Genomic DNA, 19,501 nt, shown 5'->3' on the forward strand with positions numbered 1-19,501 from the left:
GCTGTCTTTTATATTCCATAAATAACTGAAATCATATGGTGTTTGTCTTCCTCCTCCTGGCTTATTTCACTGAGTATAATTCCCTCTTGCTCCATCCATGGTGTTGCAAATGGCAGGATTTCTTTTCTTTTCATGGCCGAATAATATTCCACTGTGTTTATGTCCCACATTTTCTTTATGCACTCATCTACTGATGGACACCTAGGTTGCTTCCATATCTTGGCTATTGCAAATAGTGCTGCGATAAACATAGGGGTGCATACATCTTTTTTTAAACTTTATTTTGATATCATTAATCTACAATTACATGAAGAATATTATGTTAACAGGCTCCCCCCTTCACCAAGTCCCCCGCACAAACCCCACTACAGTCACTGTCTGTGAGCATAGTAAGATGCTGCAGAGTCACTAACTTGTCTTCCCTGTGTCGCACAGCCCTCCCCATGCCGTCCCCCCCGCACATTACACATGCTAATTGTAATGCCCCCTTTCTTTTTCCGCACCCTTATCTTCTCACAGTCTTAAAAAGGTCTACAGAGGAGACCCAAGAAATGGCTGCGTGAGAATGTGAGCTGCAAACTTCAGTAGATTTCCTGAGGAGGGAAGTGGCTTTGTTGCAAGAGGCGCACGAGAACGCGAGCTGCAGACTTCGGTGGATGCCCTGAGGAGGGAGCACGAGAGCGCCGGCAGCAAGGTGCCATTGGAGACGAGCCGGCAGCGCTGCCAGGTGTTCTGAAGGAGGAAGAGGCCATCAAGGAAAAGGACGAACTCCTGAGGGAGGCACAGGCAGAGGCAGCACGAGAACGTCAGCTGCGCAGCATTGAGCTGAAGGTAAGAGAGCTTCTGAAGACAGAGGTAGCATTGCTGCGAGGCCCAGTAGAAAAGGTAAAGGTTGTAGCAGGGGAGGCACTTGGGGGAGGGGAGGGAAAGGTGCCATCAGCCCCGGAAATGGAGGAGCCGGGGAAGGATGAAGGGGGTGGTGCCAGAGGCCCTGGCGCCTCCTGTATTGAAAGCACGCCCAGTGGTTGTAAAGAAAACAAAGACCCAGCAGCTGAAAGTCCCCCAGGAGAGGAGCTGCCCCCTCCCAGGTCGGGGGGCACTCTGTGGTCTGCCCCTGTGCTCAGGCTGAGCCGGTAGGTTTGGGCTCCTGGTTTAGGCAGAAGCCCTCAGAGTCAATGTCAGTTTGGCTCCTGCGTCTGTGGGACTTGGGGGTGGATGGAATTGTTCTGTCGGGATCAGAGGTGGGAAAGCTGCCTTCCCTGACGGTGCAGCCCGTCTTGAGGCAGCGATTACAAAATACGAGGTGACACATACAGTAGCTGAAGCAATGAGAACCCAGAAAGAAATAAGACCTGTTACTCCTTGGAGGAATTTGAGGGGCCTCGTGAGGGTTACAAGGACCCAGATGTGGGTTCATTTGATACAGGCAGGAGTAGATGGAAGGAAATTAGACGGGAAGCCAAATAGCATCTCACTGGGGCTATGGCAACAGCTGAAACCAGAGCAGCAGTTCCAGCCATAAACACCAAAGAGGCAGGGGTCAGAGACAGAGCCACGAGTCCGGCTTGTGTGTCTGCAGGACTTCCTGCTAGAGAGGCTGGAGAACAATGTTCCAGCTTCCTTGCACAGGGACCATGGCAGAGGACTGAGGGCACATAGATCGAGAGGAGAGAATCGTGGAAGGGGTGGAGGGTGGATAAAATGAGAGTTCCTGTGGCCAGGATTCTCACCTGGCCCTGGCTGACTAGCCCACTGCACACCTGTGGGCAGTTTGACTCTATAAGAGCTACTCTCAGTGCTCTGCGCACCACACAGTGGCAGGGCTGCAAGACTGCAGGAGAGCAGAGCAGAGGCTGGAGTGGTGGCAGCACCAAGGACAGAGGGGCAGAGGACTGCGGTGCGGGATGACTGTGCGAACAGAGGGGCCCAGAAGCAGAGACCAGCTTGCTGCGTGCAGACTCGCTCCGAGTGAATGGGATTCTAGTGACTGACCTGCCACCTGGAAATAAAGTTGGGTGTAACCCTTTCACCCCAAGAACGTTTTGCTGTTGATTTCTTCGGTCACACTGAATCCATAGTGAACTTGCCCAGGGCTGGAAAACATTGGCAAGGCAGTCTGCTTCTGAGAATCTTCAACTGTCGTTCATCTGTGATTTTAATGACATTGTAATCTTTTCATATTGACCATTTCTGAAATATAATTTTCGGAAACCCCTTCATCTATGAGAGATTGATCAATAGGAAGTGTTTAGGTTTCGTCGAAGCAATAGTATTTTCTCAAGGGATGCTGATAAAAATCATGTAAAAGTACAAAAAAAGGTCCCACAATCTGAAATACTATGGATCCAACTCACATAATCAGATTTACAACACATTTCTTACCAAAACACAAAAAGCCTTTGAAGCAGGTGGTGCCTTTTTCCCCTGATACCGGCGTATTTTTATAAGGTTCCACTAGATTTTCAAAGTCTGGTTAAATTGGAACTGATATTTATGCTAATTTAGCCAGGATTCTGAACACGAAACAGGTAAAATGGAATTACAAAGGGCTCCAGATTAGGTTTATTTTCAAAATGATGGCTCTGAACAATGTTTGGTTCCATTTGTCAGTTATTTCTCATCTGGCCACTACTATGATTCTTTCCCCGCCTGGTGTGTTAATGTGATCAACTGCAATCTTTTCGTCTGCCAGGAATATGATAGGCTGTTTTCCTGTTGTCCATCTGTCTCCTACGGAGGTGAAAGTACTTTTCAGAAATGGTTTGGGTAGATACTATCAATCTTTATATGCAGAGAATTTCCCTGAATAATTTAATAGCCAAATGGCATGAGAGAGACTTGGTATGAAAATGAATTTTCCTGTCAACTTTAAAAACAACAGCATGACTGCTTTTTCATCCATGCAGTTCAAATATCAAACACTGGGTGTTTCTTCTTTTTTTTTATGGAGTATTTTTCCATTTTGCACCAACTAAGGTGCTGAAGGAACATCTAGCAAATTTGTGTTTACTTTTGTTCTAATTTTATTTTATTAAGAAAACCCCACAACAAACTAACCAGCAAAGAAAAAGCCCTTTTTGTTCTCTGAAACAGCAGGTGCTGCCTTTGACCTTGAGATTTAAGAGCAAATCTATTCTTGTTTACAGTGTCTTGAATTTCTTGGCATTTGCCAGTATGAAGGCGGCAGTTGGGAATGAGTGCTTTTGAAAGTACATGCATGATTTTAAAAAACAAATTAGACTGCACAGCTGTTACTAAATAAATTGTTCTCCTCCCTCCTTCCAGTTCATACGGGGTCTTAAAAATTATGATTGTTATTTTGGTTTCTTTTCTACTTTTAATTAGAATTATCTGCGTCACAGTTGCCACAGCCTCTGGGTGTCTGGTCTTCCGGCTAATACACTGCTTCCTTGTGATGGTACCTGTGGCAAGAAGAGGACACATTTGATTGGTGGGGTCCCATTGTTTCTCTGTCGGGATAACGAAATACAGCCAGTCCTGTGTTAGGCAAGCAAGCAGGAGCAGGATTATTAATACCAAATACTTTTTCATTTCCTGACACAGTGTCTTGCCAATGGGTTTCAGCCCCAAACAAGTTCACTATGGATTCAATGTGACCAAAGAAATGACAGTAGAACGTTCTTGGGGGTCAAAGGGTTATACCCAACTTTATTCCCATGGTGGCAGGTCAAGTACAAGAATCCCATCCACCTTAGAGCAAGTCTGCATGCAGCCAGCTGGTCTCTCTGGGTCTCTCTGCGCCCTCAGCCGTCTCAGGCTCTGTGCTCAGAGTGCCACCACTCCAGTCTCTGCTGTCCTGGGGCCATGCAGCCCTGCAGCCTTGTGCATGTCGCCCAGAGCACTGGGTGGATCTCCATATAGAGTCAGTAGCAACGTATTGCTCACACGTGTGGAGTGAGCCAGCCAAACAGGGCCAGGTGGGAATCCTGGCTACAGGAACCTTCACTTGATCCACTGTGCTTAACTTAAAATTTCTTAACTGGGAGTTTATAAAAGAAGGTTTAAGCCCAGTGTGTTTTGGAAGTTGTTTTTCTTTCAATTAGAAAAATTTTTTTTTGGTCTTTGGGCAAAAGGATAAAATCGTTTTTCTCTATGGGGAGCTGAAGTTTAAAAATAAATTGTTTTTGAAGATTTATTCTTTGCTGTGTTTCCTTGAGTAAGAACATGGATAGGGGTTTTAGAAGAAGAGGTTTGAGCAGGAGATTTACAATAGTTCCTAATGAGAGCTAGATGATACATAAAATAGGAACTGGCCTTTTAAAAATTTTCTTTAAAAAATTTTTATGTCCACCTAAGCTTACCCCTTTTAAACAGAAATTTAGGATCATTAGGACCCAAATCTCCCTGTATTTCAGAAAATGATTACTGACACCCACCATTTGGAATGGATGTGCTTCCGCATGTGTGTAAATGACATCACTGTATTTTGACTAGGCATTAAATAATTGAAACACACTAAATAATCATGCACATTGTGTGTCTTCCAAGGCTGGGGCACAGTCTGCCCCTAAAGACACACACCGTCCCACAAGGCCCGGTGCAGCCAAGCCGTGTCATCGGATCTGTTTTTACGGTCTGGTATATAGAAAAAGCATAGGTTTTAGGTGGAGAGAGACCCAGCTCCAACCTAAGCCTCTTTTTAATTAGCTATTTAACTTCATGCAAGTTACTTTAGCTTCCTGAGACTCAAGAATGGTGTCTTTCTAATGTCAAGCAATCTACTAGGAATACGTAAATATTATTCCTTTTCTTAGGGAGGTCACTGTTCAGTGGGGGAGGTAGTAGAACCACAGGCAGAATTTTCACTTATGTTTGTCTGTGTATCTGCTGTGTACTTATTTGTCTAAGGAATTTAGAAATAAAGTGATTACATTTCAATATATATATATATGTATATAAAGTGTATAAATAAATACATGTTAGATGCATGGTTATGCTCAAGGTCAGAGAACTGTGCTCCAGTGCAGCAGGGTAGGGGCTGCCCTGTCTGGCACTCCGTGCTTTTTAGCACACATTTTTTGGACATCTATGTCCTTGACATAGTGATAGGAATTGGCAACTAGTATGAAACAAGGTAAGCGCAGTCCTGAACCTTCTGGTGTCTCGCAGCCTAAATAACAGAGATGACAATAAACTGGAAATTCTGGGGCCTGTGAAGATGAGATGAGGTTTCTTTGTCCTTCATACCGTCTCCATTCTGCTCTCTCAGGCCCTTCCGTGCGCACAGCCTGCCGTTTGCCTAAGCAGAACCTGTTGGCTGGGCAAGTTGTCTTTAGGTTAACTGTTCAGTACAGTGAGCCCCTTTTTAGGGGAGTGGCAGAATACTTCTTCCTAAGGGTGTTTGCATCGTTACCAAAAACATTTGGAGGCATCGAGACCATACTAAGGAGCTCTCCATTGGCAGGGTCCCAGCTTCTGAACACACTTCCATGGGTGAGAGGGCCGCCTTCGCAGCCCCACTGTGACGGTGCTCGCCTGCTCTCCAGACGTCAGTGGGGAGTGGTGGGGTCTGGCGCTTCACGGAGGGAACAGCAGATGGGAGTCCCCGCCGCCTCCTTGTGCGTGTTATTGGTCGGTGTGCTTCCCAGACTCAAGTTGAAACCAACGCATCAGGCTTAACCCAGAACCTGGAAGGTTTTGCTGCAGGAGGAAGTCCTTCCTGCTGCTCTGGTAGAAAATCCATCTTCCCCTGGGCTTTACTATTCTGAGAAGAGGTTTAGGACCTGGGACATCTTCCCATTTAAGTACTCCTCAGGTACGATCTTTAAATTGTAAAAGTATGTAATTATATAATGTGTACAATAATTAATACATAACATATCAAATTAATAATTTGAAAATGTTACCATTTAAGTACAGTTCTTAGTTCCTTAGGCAAGCAGGTACATCGCGGATGCACAGGTGAATTTAAAGTACCCCTCGTAGTAACACAAGAGCTATACTCAGGCAGGAGGTGATGCAGGGACACTGACACGAGTCGTGTCTATGTATGTGTTTCCTCTGAAGCGCAGGCAGGACCCTGTCATCTCCCTTCTCGGCAGAGCCCAGTGGCGTCCGACTGCACCAGGGCACCTGTGCCCGGAGCCCTGCCAGCTGCCTTTCCTCCTCCTTCATTCCAAGGTGTTCCTCGTCGTTCATGTACCCTTGGCTGCAGCTCGTCTGGCCTGTTTGCCGTTCCCCCGGAGGTCAGGCTTTATGTCTGTAGCCTTTGGTCAGTGAGGGATACATTTTAACTCCTTATTTGCTTATAAGAGCCTATTAACCCCACAAGCCTGAGTTCAAATGCCTTCTCTTTCATGAAACCTTCCTCAGTCCTACTAATCAGAATCAATCATTTTTCCTCTCTCTTCCTCATTGCTGGCCTACTGTGTGTACCGCTTTACCCATGTGGACCTCTCTCATTTATATCTGGCTGGTTTGTTCATCTGTCCACACCTTCACTCAATAATACTTTCCTGAAAGCCTGTCTGTCGCTGGCACTATGCAAGGATAGGATGTAATGGGAAGCAGAAAGCAGCCATGGTGCCTGTGCTCCGGGAGCTTGTGGTCTTCAGGTGGAGGGGGGCAGTAAGAGCACAATGCCCTTACCCTGCAGCTGTGACCAGAGCAAGGGAGATGGGCAGATGGGTGTGTGTGCGTGTGACTGCAGTCTCCTTAGTGTCAGTGACAGCCTCTGGCTTGGTGGAGCAGGCAGTAGGATAAGTCAGCTATGGCATGTAATGAGGTACATGCTCTCTGTCACGGGTTGATCTGTGTACCCCCAAAAGATATGTGGAAGTCTTAGGCCCAGTACCTGTGAACATGACTAGAGTAGGGTTTTTGCAAGTGCAACCAAGTGAAGATGAGGACACCCTCGATTCGGGTGGGCCCTAATCCAGGACAGCTGCTGTCCAGTAAGGGGAGGAGACAAGACAGAGACCAACACAGGGGAGATGGCCGTGGGAAGACAGAGGCCGAGACTGGAGTGGTGAGTTCACGAGCGGAGGAGTGCCAGGGGGAGGCGGCACCACCTCCAGCTAGAGGAGCCAGACTGGAGCGGATTCTCCTTCCAGCCTCCGGAACAGTGCAGGCATAAGTGTGTATTGTTTCAGGACATCCGGTTCCTGGTAATTCGCTGCAGCAACCCTAGGAAACTAACGTCCCCTCTGGAGGGCTGCGCATGCCAATTAGGGCACAACACAGCAGCGCACTGAGGTTTTGGTAAATGGGTGGATTGGAGGAATGGTTGAATAAATGAAGAGAGTACTGTTTGCTTCCTTCAATGTTAAGAGGCCAGAGTGAGTTCAGGGTATTTTTTTTTGGTTCCACCTCTTCTAAGAGGGAAACAAAATGTGTATTCACAGTTAACACTATCATCAGTTGAGCAGAAGGAACTGAGTTATTTAATTGCCCCTGGGGCTCTTTCCTTAGAAATGAAGCTGTGTTTTTGTCAGTGTGGCTAGTGAGGAGTATAAAAATGCCAGAATTATGAAATATCAAAACAGTAGCAGCTCTTTCCTCTCCTCCCTCCGAAGCAGCATCCTGGCCCTTCGGTCTCCAGCCCCTGCGTCCTTGGGCATTTTGTGCTTGTCTCTCTGGTTGAGATGGTTCACTTCAAGATGGAGCAGCAATGACACCTTTTCCCCTTTGCTTGTTGTTAATGGTGGTTAGTATTTGTGTTCCATTTTATATTTTCAGAGCATTTATTGTGGTCGTGTTCCATAGCATGCAGGAATTCGTGACGTTTCCATGTTTTTTTGTTTGTCAAGGGTAGAGAAGGAGAGGACCAAGATGTGCAGGAACACCTGTAAGCGACACGAGTCAGTTACTTACTCATCCGGGGTGCTGCCCCCCTTCTTCCCGGAGTCCCTTCCCCTCCTATCACCTCCTGAATCCTTCTCGCACTTGGCCATCACAACGCCACTTGTGTGGCACCTCCTCAAGTCTCCTAAATCTCCATTGCATCATTTTCCTATATGACGTTTTATTTCAGTGGGTTTTCCCAAGTAGGTTGTGAGTCTCTGGAGGACAGGGAACCACACTCACCCAGTGAGCACCAAGGAGCTACCTCTTGAGTAAGTGTTGCAATAAATGAGTGAATGAGCAAATGGAATTCCCCGAGCTGAGTTAGGCCAGGAACACCCCGTCTTTTTGCAGGCACTTCCAGTCTTACACACCTAAGACCATATCCATGAAACTCTGTGGTGGGTCCCTAAGCGAAGCGCAGGAGGCAGGCACAGGACAGCAGCGGCAGCTTGGAGAAGGTCAGCTCTGCGTGGGTCTCCTAGTCTTGTGAGTGGAGAATTGAGTCGGTGTTTTCACAGGCTTGGCTCTTGAGACCCTTGATCCGAGGTGCCAAGCAGAGGTCACAGGGTCATAGCCAAACAGGTCAGGCCAGGCTAACCGCTGTGGCTCTCAGTACAGAGGGATAAGGCTGAGGGGAGGTTCTACTCACCCAGAAATCTTTGATGCCCAAAGTCCACAGGCTGCATTAAGGGATGTGGTTGTCAGGCAACCCCAGCAACCAAGAGCATGGTGGTCCTCACGTCTGGACAGTGGGGCTCATTTATTTCTCACCCATGTGTCTAGTGTTTGTGAACGACCTGTGACATGGCACCAAGCATTCTGCATTTACTGAGCACCTAAAACTGTTGGGGTAGGATATGTCAGTTGGCCTCGGTACCTCTGTGTATTCCACCCCAACCCCAGCACCTCCTGTGCAGCCTCCCCGGGGTCAGTGAGAAGCACACATACCATGGCCAGTGAAGCCTGTTCTCAGGACACTCGGGTCATGGAGCAGAACCAGGACAAAACATAGCATGGAGCAGTTATTTTAGTGCAATAAACAGTTTATTGGAGGGAATGGATTCTCAGACAGAACTGATGGTGTTTGTTCTCCAGAAGAGGGCGGTGGATTTGCTGCCCTCGGGCAATAGAGCCGCTCTCTGTGCACGTGTGGTTTTCCTCATGGTTGAGGTGTTGGGACCATTTTTCTCCCACCTCTTCCCCAAGCCAGAACCCTGCTCTGTGGAAACATGGCTGTTGTTTCACAATATTACTATTATTAAAGTAATCTTTACACTATTAGAATTATTTTTATTAGCAAGAATACTATCTTCTGGAATATCCATCCAATGAAAAAATGCACAATTACAGACTTTTCGTTCCAGGACTGACAGGTGAGGAAAACAGATGTGGGCTGTTTCTGGAAGCCTCTCTGCCACTGATTCTGTGTGTCACGTGTCAGGTCATCTAATCTCTTACATGCACACTTTTCCTAATCTTTGAACAGGTTGAAGTTGAACATCTCTAAATTGTGTGATTTTAGCTATGTGTAGTTCTGGCTTCTTTTTTTTATTTGGCAAGCTAAATATTTGTAAACAGTACCGCAAATAATACCAAAGTAAATTTTTCAAAATTGGAGAAACTGGAATCCTTAGAGGTAATGTTCCTGGTTTTGAATTTATAAACTACCTGCTGATAAAACTCTCTTAAGTAACTTGTTTCTAAACATTTGTGTTCTTATTTCCTTCATTTTCAAAACACTGTCTCTGTGATTGCAAAGTGATTTCCCTGAAATGTAATCTCCTGTTCTGTGTAGCCTGCTGGGAGTATGCAGGACCCACGTGAAGTTAAGCATGCACACATCTTGAAGGTGAGGAGTACAGTGAATGGCACTCTGTGGCCCCACACCCTCGTCTTGAGGCCTCAGTGATGCCGTGAGTATTCAGAGCAGTGCCCCGTGCGGGAGCTGCTGGATTCCGGCTAGAAACCGGAGCTCGGGTACATGTATCCGGGGAGAGCCGAGGGAGTCACGGTTCTCAGAGGCGCACAGGGGATGCCACTGCAGCAAGGAACTGGGCCTTGCGGCTTTCCTGCTGAAAAGGGGAGCAATTTGTTAAGTTTCAGCACAGTAGACAAAGGAAACTGGTGAATTTACTGGATATATTTTAGAAATTTGAAAGTTGATGATGAAACGAGAAAGAGACCCCAGTTACAGGAAGAGTCCTGGCACGAAAGGTTGAAAGCTTGTAGTGACATCGATCTTTGGCCTGCTGGCCTCCCCCCAGGAACAGGGCCATCCGGGCAAACACATCCCGGGCGGTTTGCGTCTGTAGTAGCTGAATCCCCTCCGTGACTTCAGTTTTCTGGGGCTCATCAGAAAGCAGCTGTTCTGGGTAGTTCCCTCTAGTTCCAACTTGTTTAAAACTTGAAAGTGGAAATACTTAAACTGATACGCTACAGGCAGTTACATAGACATTTCTTATAAAAATAACATCTGATAATTTTGGAAGAAGTCGAAAAACGCAGAAGGAACTCACAGTTGGTAATCCCACACTATCTGGGTGTAATTTCCATTAACCTTTGGCTGTATTTCTTTCTAGCCTTTTTAAAAAATCCATTTTAAACAGCACACACAGTTGTGCACCCATTTTGAAAATCACATGTGCCAAGCGTTATCTGGCCATTTTTGATCTAGAGCAGCCGTCAGGGACAGCCGAGGGCATGCAGATCGATGTCACAAAGCGTCTTCCCTCCGCCTTCCTTCCCCTCAGCGCAGTGGCTGGTGGGTGCGCAGGCAGCGGGGGGCTCCTGGGCACCTTCCCTCACCGCCCCCTGGGGATGTCTCGCGTATTCTGGGGGCTTTGGCGGGTTCTGCCCTCGCGTATGTGTAATTGCCGAAATCCTTCCTCCCCGTACCATCCCAGCTATAAAAACCTAGGCGGCTAGGCTTTCGCTTTTCTAAATTACAGCAAAGTTGGTGATGAAAAATGAAAATATAAATGTAGGGTTTTGTTGTCTAAATTCCTTTTAAAAGAAAAGTTACTTGCTGTTAGGTCATTTTACTTGACAGATTCTTGGGAAAGGTAGTGGGAAAATGCTTGGAGAATCCTTGCAGTTAATATTACTGGGTCAGCTGGGGTCAGTGATGCAGGTGTGGTTTTGGAAGGTTTTTGATATTAGGGGATGGCTTCCAGGAGGCGGCCTAGTACAGAGGGACCGGCGGGAGTCTTGGGGTCAGACAGACCTGGAGGTGAACGCTTGCGTCCCGTGGCCCCTTCGGGATTCTGGCCACACTGTCCAACGATCAGGAGTATCAGTCTCCTCAGCTCTGGAACCGCTGGTGACGGTGCCTGCTCCCCAGATGTTTAGGGAGCTTAAATGAAAATCCATGTGGAGTTCCCAGCACACAGTAGGTGCTGACTGTGAGCTTGTTCCTTCGGTTTTCCTCAGAGGTTTCTGGGATGTGTGCAGACGGAACACAGTTCATCTGTGAGGCAGTGACTGATGGTAATGGTATGCTAATATTTACCCAAGTAAACATCTTGCACAAAACTATTGGTATAATGTTTATCAGTGAAAAAAGTTCTCATCCTATATTATGACTTGAGTTTTGCTTCCCTTTATCTCTCAAATTTTTAATTTCTAAATTAAAAGCCCCATATTCAGTTGAATCATCAAACATATTCTCTGTGCTAGTCTTAAAGGAAAGTCGGAAAAAAAAAACCTATAAATCTCACGGTCTTGGTGGGTTGAAACCCTGTAAGCAAACCCTGTAGTTGAACAGAAGCTGTTCGCCACAAAGCCCAGACCCACGTCTGTGGAGGGAGAAGACGCAGACCAGACCCAGCCCGTGGGAGCCCTTCCGCTGGCCTGGCGGGGAGCTGGGGGAAGGACGTCACAGGAGAGGCAGTAACACGCATCTTTCGAAATAGATCCCTTCAAATTTGAAAAAGAGTACATGGGTTGTAAATAATCGGAAATGAGTAAAAGAAGTGGGAGTGATCACCACACTGGGGAGAAGTTAGTAGGCCTGGAAGTCTGGGATTAAGAGGCTCAGTGAGTGACAGGCATGGTGGGGGTTCAGAAAAAGGGTTTCCTTGCAAATGCAGAATGGGGGAGTAGTGGATGTTGAATGAGATGAATTCCTTCTCAAATGTAATTCCAGGGGAGGAAAAGCCAGGCTTCTGGTGAGAACTAGAGATCACTAGAATTCTACCACTCAAGTAAAAAAAAGAGGTAAAGGATATTTACATTTTTGATTTTTTAAACACCCAGCTGCTTGCATGATTCCGCATTACTAAGTTACTAGTTAGTAAGATTTGAATGAAAGGGCTCTCTGAAGAAGACTCCTGTCTCTAATAGAAGTTTGGTCTCAGAACCCCTTTACATTTAAAGTTTTTGAAGACTCCAAAAAGCTCTTGTTCAGGTGCATTGTATCTATCAATGTTTATTGTGTTATTAATAAGTGAGAATTTATCAAATACAATTGGGTATTTTTGAAGTACGTGAATATGCCAGCACATTCCATTAGCTGCAGAGCGCTGACTTCATCCAGACGCACGTAGCGTCTGGAAAAGTCTACAGTTGTGAAGCGTGAGAGCAAAAAAGACAGATAGCATCCTAGAACGATCAGAAGATAGACTGACGTCATGGGCCCCCGATCGGGTCCCAGAGACCATCTGAGGCCCCTGAACCACTTTGAGAACCACTTGACACCATCCATACAATAGCTGTTCATACTCACATCTGGGGTGATTCGCCGATTCTTGCAGTCAACTGCCACTCACTTCTTTTTCCTGGATGAATAACTTTGTATGAAGGGTTAGAAATAAAGAAGGTTGACTTTCACAGATCGCTTTGTGGTCCAGAACTGGAACTTTTGCTGATAAAAAAGAAAAAAAACTCAACAATAACACCCAACAAAAGAAAAAAATTCAATGATTTCTAACTTTGCATTTTTTAAAAACATACTACATTAGATTTATGAGTCAACTGAGTGAAGAGAATGTATTTTAATCATAAGGAATGTGTCGGCCCTTGGTGTAAGTGAACATGGGGTGTGTGCGTCGTCTCCAAACTTGGAAATATTCAAGAAGAGTCCCTCCCTTGCAGTCCCGGTTTACGCGGGTCAGCCTGGAGATCGGCTTTCACTTTGGTCACCACTGGCCTGTCACCGCCTTCAGCTTCCACGTTTCCTCCCCGACTGACAGCACAGGACAGCCACGCTGCCATATTTCAGCCTGGCCTCACCACCCCCTTTCCCCATCACCGTTCATAAAACTCTGTATGAACAGTTCAGAGGCCAACAGCATTTAATGAAAACAGGGGTTTGGAAGCTTCAAGGAAGGTTCAGAACTGGAGCAGATGTTTGGACACTAGCTGCCCTTCTTCCAGTTGCCCTCTGACTGCGGCCTTGAGTCTCACGGTCAGTCTGTCTCCTGAAGATGCCCAGGTGAGCCTCCCTCAAGCTTGGAGCTTGCTGTTGGCTTGGGTCCCAGGGCTGCCGGCCACCAATCTGCCCAGTCAGTCCTGTCGCTGCTGGTCGAGGTTTCTCCCATCGCCACATCAGCAGAGCACCGCACGCCTTCTCTCTTTCCAGAGTTTGTTATTCCAAAAAAAGCCGAGAATGGAATTGCTGGGAATCACTGCTGCTGTGTCTGACCACTGAGAGCCAATTTTCCTGACTGGTGGTTTTTCTCTCAGATTCTTAGGGCTTTGGTGGCATTTACATGGAGGCCCTGCCATTTCATTGCCTCATGAAAATCCATTTCAATGAGATGCTTTCATCCAGAGACCATTTATTTTTGTTGTTCAAATTGAGTCCAAATGTTTCACCATTGATCACTGAAATGGAAAGATAAAAAATGTTCATTTGTGTATTTTTTCTGCTTTAAATCTAAAAATATGTCATATTGCATGCCCTGAGGAACATAGCTGGCTGGCATCTATCACCTGTATTCTTATTTTAAATAATATTGCTTTGTACTCCACACTACCAGATCGGTGATGCAAGGCTATGAAACGAGTTGCAAATGAATATCCAAATGAAAGATTTTCTTTGATGGGTAAGGAATGCTTTGGATCTTTGACTATTGTTGCACTCAATTTGGTCTTTCTCTTTAACCTTTCCTTCTTCCACAAAACCTCTCTGGTTGAAGAAAAAGAAGGGAAACAAAAAAATAATGTGCTGTGTAATGGCCACATTAAGGCAGGGTCATGTTTAGCTCTCCAGGTCAACATCCCTGATGATCTAGTGTTTGGTAATGTTGTTCTCAAGCCCGTTTCTTTTTTTTCTTTCTTTTTTTTTAATATTATTTAATTCTATGGGAAAAATTTTTTATTACATTCCTTTTTTAAAGCAGGAGAAAAAACTGTACAAGTAAGCATGATCCAACCTCTGTTAGAGCTGGTTAATACTGCTCTTATTGCCTTGAAGTCTCTAGTAATGTCTGAGAAATTATGTTTTAGGTCCATCAGAAGGAAAAAAGCAATGGAGAGGCAAGAAAGGACTTGGGTAAAAGCTTCAGAGGATTGTAGGGTGATGGAACTTGCTGTTTAAAAAAATTATGTTGAGCTCTGGAACATCTCCATTTCTTAACACACCTTCCAAACCCACCACAGGGATAGTTTTACCCATGTTCTAAAGGCTCATCATATATGCACTTTTGGGGCTTTTATAAATTCAGAAATTAAAGGAATATAAAGAGTGGATAGTATTGAAGGCTTCAGAGGAGGCCTATAAGAGACTCAATACTGCTACACAAGTCCCCAAACAAAAATATCCAGTCCACCCCACCCCAAAACCTACATGTAATTGGAGAAAATACGCAGCCAGAAGCATAGAAAAGCATGTAGCTTTGAATAAATCATACACAGAACAGTCTACAACCAAAGGAAAAAACCAAACAACAAACATTTACACAAAAAGGCCTAAGAAGCATCTATATCCTTATGTCTTTAGGTGAGTACCTGTATCCCAGTGAAGTATAGTTATGAAAACTCATCTGTTTTTTAAAGAAAAAACTATTCCCGTCATGCTTCACTTTCTAGAATCTATCCTTTTTGATTGGTTGGTGTAAACAAAAAGCAAAAACACATACACATGCATGCGTGCACACACACACACACATATATACTCCCTCCTAATATATGAAAAATGCAATATCTAATGCTGGGATTAGAAATCACTTCAGCTTTATACTTAAGATCTATAGGCCTTGATTTGACACCCAAAAATATTTTTCCTTGTCCTTATACTTACATGCCCAACCACCAAAAGAAAAAAGAAAAGGCTTTAAAATGGACATGTTTCAAGTAACTGTCTTGCTAACAAAAGTAGCATTTTCTTCACTTTGGCCATTGTTAAAGATGCAGGCATAGATCAGGCAATGTTAGACTAGCATGTATTTTTAAAAAAAGCAACATTAACAGAGCATGTATCTTTCAAAGAAAGACTAAAACACTAACAAATACAAGTTAATGCACATATTTTAAACTACTGTAATTTTATCTACATTGGATTAAATGTTTTTATGCACCAAACATTGCAATACTGTTCATTTCCTTTTTATCATGAAATCATGCCAATTTTGTCACTAAAAAATTTATTGGGTCATAATAACGTTGCCTTCTCACCCAAATTAGGGGAGAAAACAAGAAACAAAAATTATAAATCCCAATTGCAAACAAATCAAGATTTCAACTATGAACATAAAGTTCCTAGTTAATATGGTTAAGGAAGAATTTTCAGATTCGAATTTTAAAAATTCCTCCAATTTAGGTAGATGTTTCCCTCACCCATTACAAATCTTTGCAACACAATGTTAAGTTTTCTACTCTGAAATTTGTACCAACTACACAAAAACAAAAGCAAGGAGCCATTTAAAAATTATGTTCTTCATGTCCTGGGAGCACACATATTTCTTAATAATTTAAAGGGATAACTACAAGAGCCTGACATTTTTCTGTATCTCACCACTTCTGCCTGTCAGTAGGATCTGTAAATGAGTCAGGTGATACCTCTGCTATTAAGATGTTACTATCTCCCCCTTCTTCTCTCCTAATCTACTCAATTTTCTCTCATCTTCCTGAGCACCTTCCATGAACAGCATTGCAAGTTGGTTAAAAAGAATAAAAGGAAGAAGAAAGTGAGTTTTACAAGGGTTTTGTTGCTTAATTATTTACTGGTGGAGCCAGTCCACCAGGAGTTTGATTCCATTGGCTAGCAGCTGGTTCATGTTGAACAGGCCCCCTGGGAGCTTGGTGGGCAGCTCTCACTCGGTGCTGTCAGGGTCACTGTCAGCAGAGCTGGAACTCTGCGCTCATGTTGTCAACAGCAGTGCTGGCTGGGGGACCCAGCCCCGGCTCACTAGTCTCACTGGCCGTGGACACCATGGAGAGCAGGGCCAGAGGGCAGAGGGGAGGCGGCATTGTCCCCTATGAGACCAGCTACATCTAGATTACAAGCCTTACGAAAGGCGATGAAACCTACATTTGCATTGGCCTCGCAGACACAGAAGGAGCCGTCCGTCATCTTTCATCAACAGGTCAATGCCTCACACATCCATCCCCAGGATATTAGACACCTGGATGCTAGCTGCTTCCCTTGTTCACTCAGTGAGCACATCATCCCCACACCACCTAGTGAGCAGTTGCGTTGCATTCTCCCATCTGTTGAACAGCGTAACATGGTGCCAACCACACGGCCTCCCACAACAATGACACGTACATCCCATCCATGAGACTCTTTAACATACTTCTGGAAAGAGGTATGGGGCTTCATGGCGGATAAGATGACTTGGATCAGCCAAATGGTGCTTATCTCGAGCTAAGAAAACAGCTTTGCCTCCATGGCCTCGTGTATTCTTCACTACCATTGGGAACTCCAGTACCTCTGCTTCATCAATCATTTTAGCGAAATTTTCATGACCACCATAACAGAAAGTATCTGGCAGAGGAACACCATGACCAGCCAACTCTTGAAATGTCCAGAACTTATTAACACAGTTAAGGATGGCCTGGGGCCTGTTCATTAACCGGCATCCCATCTTATCTAGATGGCGCAACTCAGTGATGTCGCCATCACTTTGCACCCATGGGCTTGGCACTCTCACTACCACCACCCGGGGAAAGGCCGTAACTAGCTCTCCACTGATGCGCAGACCCGGGTTTCCTTGCTCAGTTGTCAGCACCACCTCATCCATCACCACAGCCCTCAAGTCCAGTTCCTCCTCACAACATTTGGCCTTTAATGCTCATAAGTTCTCTTTTTGGGGATAGTCTTCCCTGATTCGACGATCTGTCAAAAACCACAACTGGGCAGCCACAGAGCTGCACATCTTGATCTTTTCTTCCCTTTCCTGGATTATTTTCTCCTTGATGTAAACTCCTTCAGGCTCGGGCGGCTCCTCCCTCGCCTCGCAGCCTGCTGAGCTTGGCCGGGGCCCCTGAGGGGCGCGCGGGCCGCGGGGCGGCTGGAAGTCCGAGGAGGAGGGGAGGGCGTCGGGATGCCAGGAGCCGTTTTTTTTTTTCTGCGGCCGCCGCCAGGCCGGGCGCCCGGGCACACTTGCCCCCGTCCTGAGCCTCGCGGGCGGCCGGGCTCTTCCTCTCCCCTTTCCCACGGCCACACCCCCACACCCCCACCCGGCCGCTCCTCGCTCCCTCGCTCGGCTGCCGTGCGCGCGCATCCCCGCTCCACCCCGCGCGCGCGCCGCCGTCCGAGACCGCCCCGCGCTACCCCAGACCGAGCGCGGGCGTGCGGCGAGCGCGCGGAGAACCCACGCGCGCCCCGGCCCCGCCCCCGATCGCGGCGGAGCCCGGCCTGGCGGGTCTGTCAAGCCCCTTTCTTATGTAAATCTTGCCCGTGGCCCATCTTTCTTACCCCTGGACACGGCTCCTGCCCTGCTTTCCCTGCAGGGCTTTCATGTTATTGGCACCCACCGCCCCGGCAGCAGGTAGTTTTCTACCACTCCTTAACCCCCCTCATCCTGGGGGGCCTCCCTTCCCTACAGGCACCCCGTGCTGCGTTCCTTCTGTCCTTTCACAGCCTTCAACTCACCAGATCCCCCTCCATCCATGTGCATCTCTCCACGAAGGCGTGAGTCCACACGGACTGACCGCTCAGCTCCCGTGCACAGATCCAGTGTGCACTCCTGAGAGCCTGTGTTCCTTCCCGCTGGAGACACGCCCACAGGCTGCACCACCAGAGGACCCGGGTGGACCGAGGCGAGCATGTGGAGCCTTGATTCATGCCCGCTGGCTTTTGAGGAGTTGGTCTTAGAGGAACAATTATATACACACGTTTGACAGACTGGAGACAGCACGGGAGAAATGTGTGAGCTGAGCTTTGCAGTGCGGACTTCTAAGCTTTGTGTGTGAAGGCCATGCCCTAAATTTTTGATGGAGAGGCAAACATTTAGCCACATAATTTGAGTATTTTGAAATGTTGTATATCCTGTATTTATATATCTGGGAAAATATGGATTTGTGGTGAGCTGTCAAAAATAGTTTTAAATATGTTGATTAAAAGGATATTTTCCAGTTCTATCTATGCTAACATCAGATACATTGATACTTGAAATATGTGTTTCACAGTGTTCAATAAAAGTTACAATATGAATATGTGACAGATTATTAATTTACATAATGCCAAACCCACGCGTTAGGCCATCTGGAGCCTGGGGCTGGGGCATGAGGGAAGGGAAATGGGTGCACAGATTCTCTGGGGTCTGGAGGAAGGAGAGACAACTGTCTGCAACTTCAACATTTTTCCAGGAATAACTGCTCGTTTGTACTAGTATTGAACAGTGAAAGATGAGGGAAGAGTAATTTTAATCTTGTTCAAATTTAGTAGGAATATTACTTTTTAGCTGTCTAATAAACAAATTTGATTTTGTTTAACTTCACAAATTTTGTGTTGGTATTGGCCCTTTGTTGTGAAGGCCTTTTCTTATAATGTTAGTACTAGACAATCTGCAAAGAAAAATAATCACTTTGCTGTATGAATCTGATGTGGCACCGTGTGGATACAACTGGAGAGGCTGGTTGACAATAATAAGGAAAGCAGGTCACCCGAGCACGAGAGCCTTGGGCTGGGTGCGGAGCTCTGTGGGGGAGATGGGGCTCTAGGGTAGAGGCAGGTGGGCGCCCCCAAAGGTGCCAAGGGCTTTTCCAAAGGGCACTGAGAGGCAGTTGGGGGTCGGGCCTTGGTTCATCAATCATTTGTGTACTGGTAACATCTTCTGGTTTTTCTCATTAGATATCAAAATATTACTTACAAAAAATTCATCACTTTGAATGACTCACCAGTCTTTGCTCAAAATCATCTTTAGAGCAACATATTTCCAAGTCCTATAAAGACATCATGTCTTCCTTCCAGAAATAATATGAGGCATTTGTTTCCCTTTCTCTTTCTGAGAAAATCTCTCCCTGGCGACCATCAAAATTTGTCCTGTTGGTTTTGACTCTCCCTAGGATATTTGTAAACTTGAGAGAAGTAAAACCCCGCCGCCGTTCTTGGGGGTCCATAGGGCATGGCCTTGCTGTGTGATTGCGACGGAGATGGCTCTGTGGGCCTGCCCTTTTTGACAAGCACAGACGGTTCACCTGACACAAAGTTACCTGTAAATCATCTCACATCCACAGACCTGTAAACCAGAATATATTTCTGGATCTCGCTGCCAAGTCGGAAACGTTGCCCATCTTGGAGAACTCTTGG

At 46.0% G+C, this 19,501-nt stretch overlaps 1 long non-coding RNA gene and 1 pseudogene across 1 annotated transcript; one reads left to right on the forward strand and one right to left on the reverse strand.

Moving 5' to 3' along the window:
- The first annotated feature begins 7,068 nt into the window (after positions 1-7,068).
- On the forward strand, positions 7,069-12,310 carry LOC130682375 (uncharacterized). Its single transcript, XR_008995591.1, has 3 exons — positions 7,069-7,096; positions 7,539-7,666; positions 7,770-12,310. It is a non-coding gene; the product is annotated as an uncharacterized LOC130682375 (long non-coding RNA).
- A 1,553-nt stretch (positions 12,311-13,863) lies between these two features.
- On the reverse strand, positions 13,864-17,400 carry LOC118909975 (beta-citrylglutamate synthase B-like; annotated as a pseudogene).
- Positions 17,401-19,501: the final 2,101 nt, after the last annotated feature.

Source organism: Manis pentadactyla, unplaced genomic scaffold (assembly GCF_030020395.1).
Source record: "Manis pentadactyla isolate mManPen7 unplaced genomic scaffold, mManPen7.hap1 scaffold_377, whole genome shotgun sequence".
NCBI lineage: Eukaryota > Metazoa > Chordata > Mammalia > Pholidota > Manidae > Manis > Manis pentadactyla.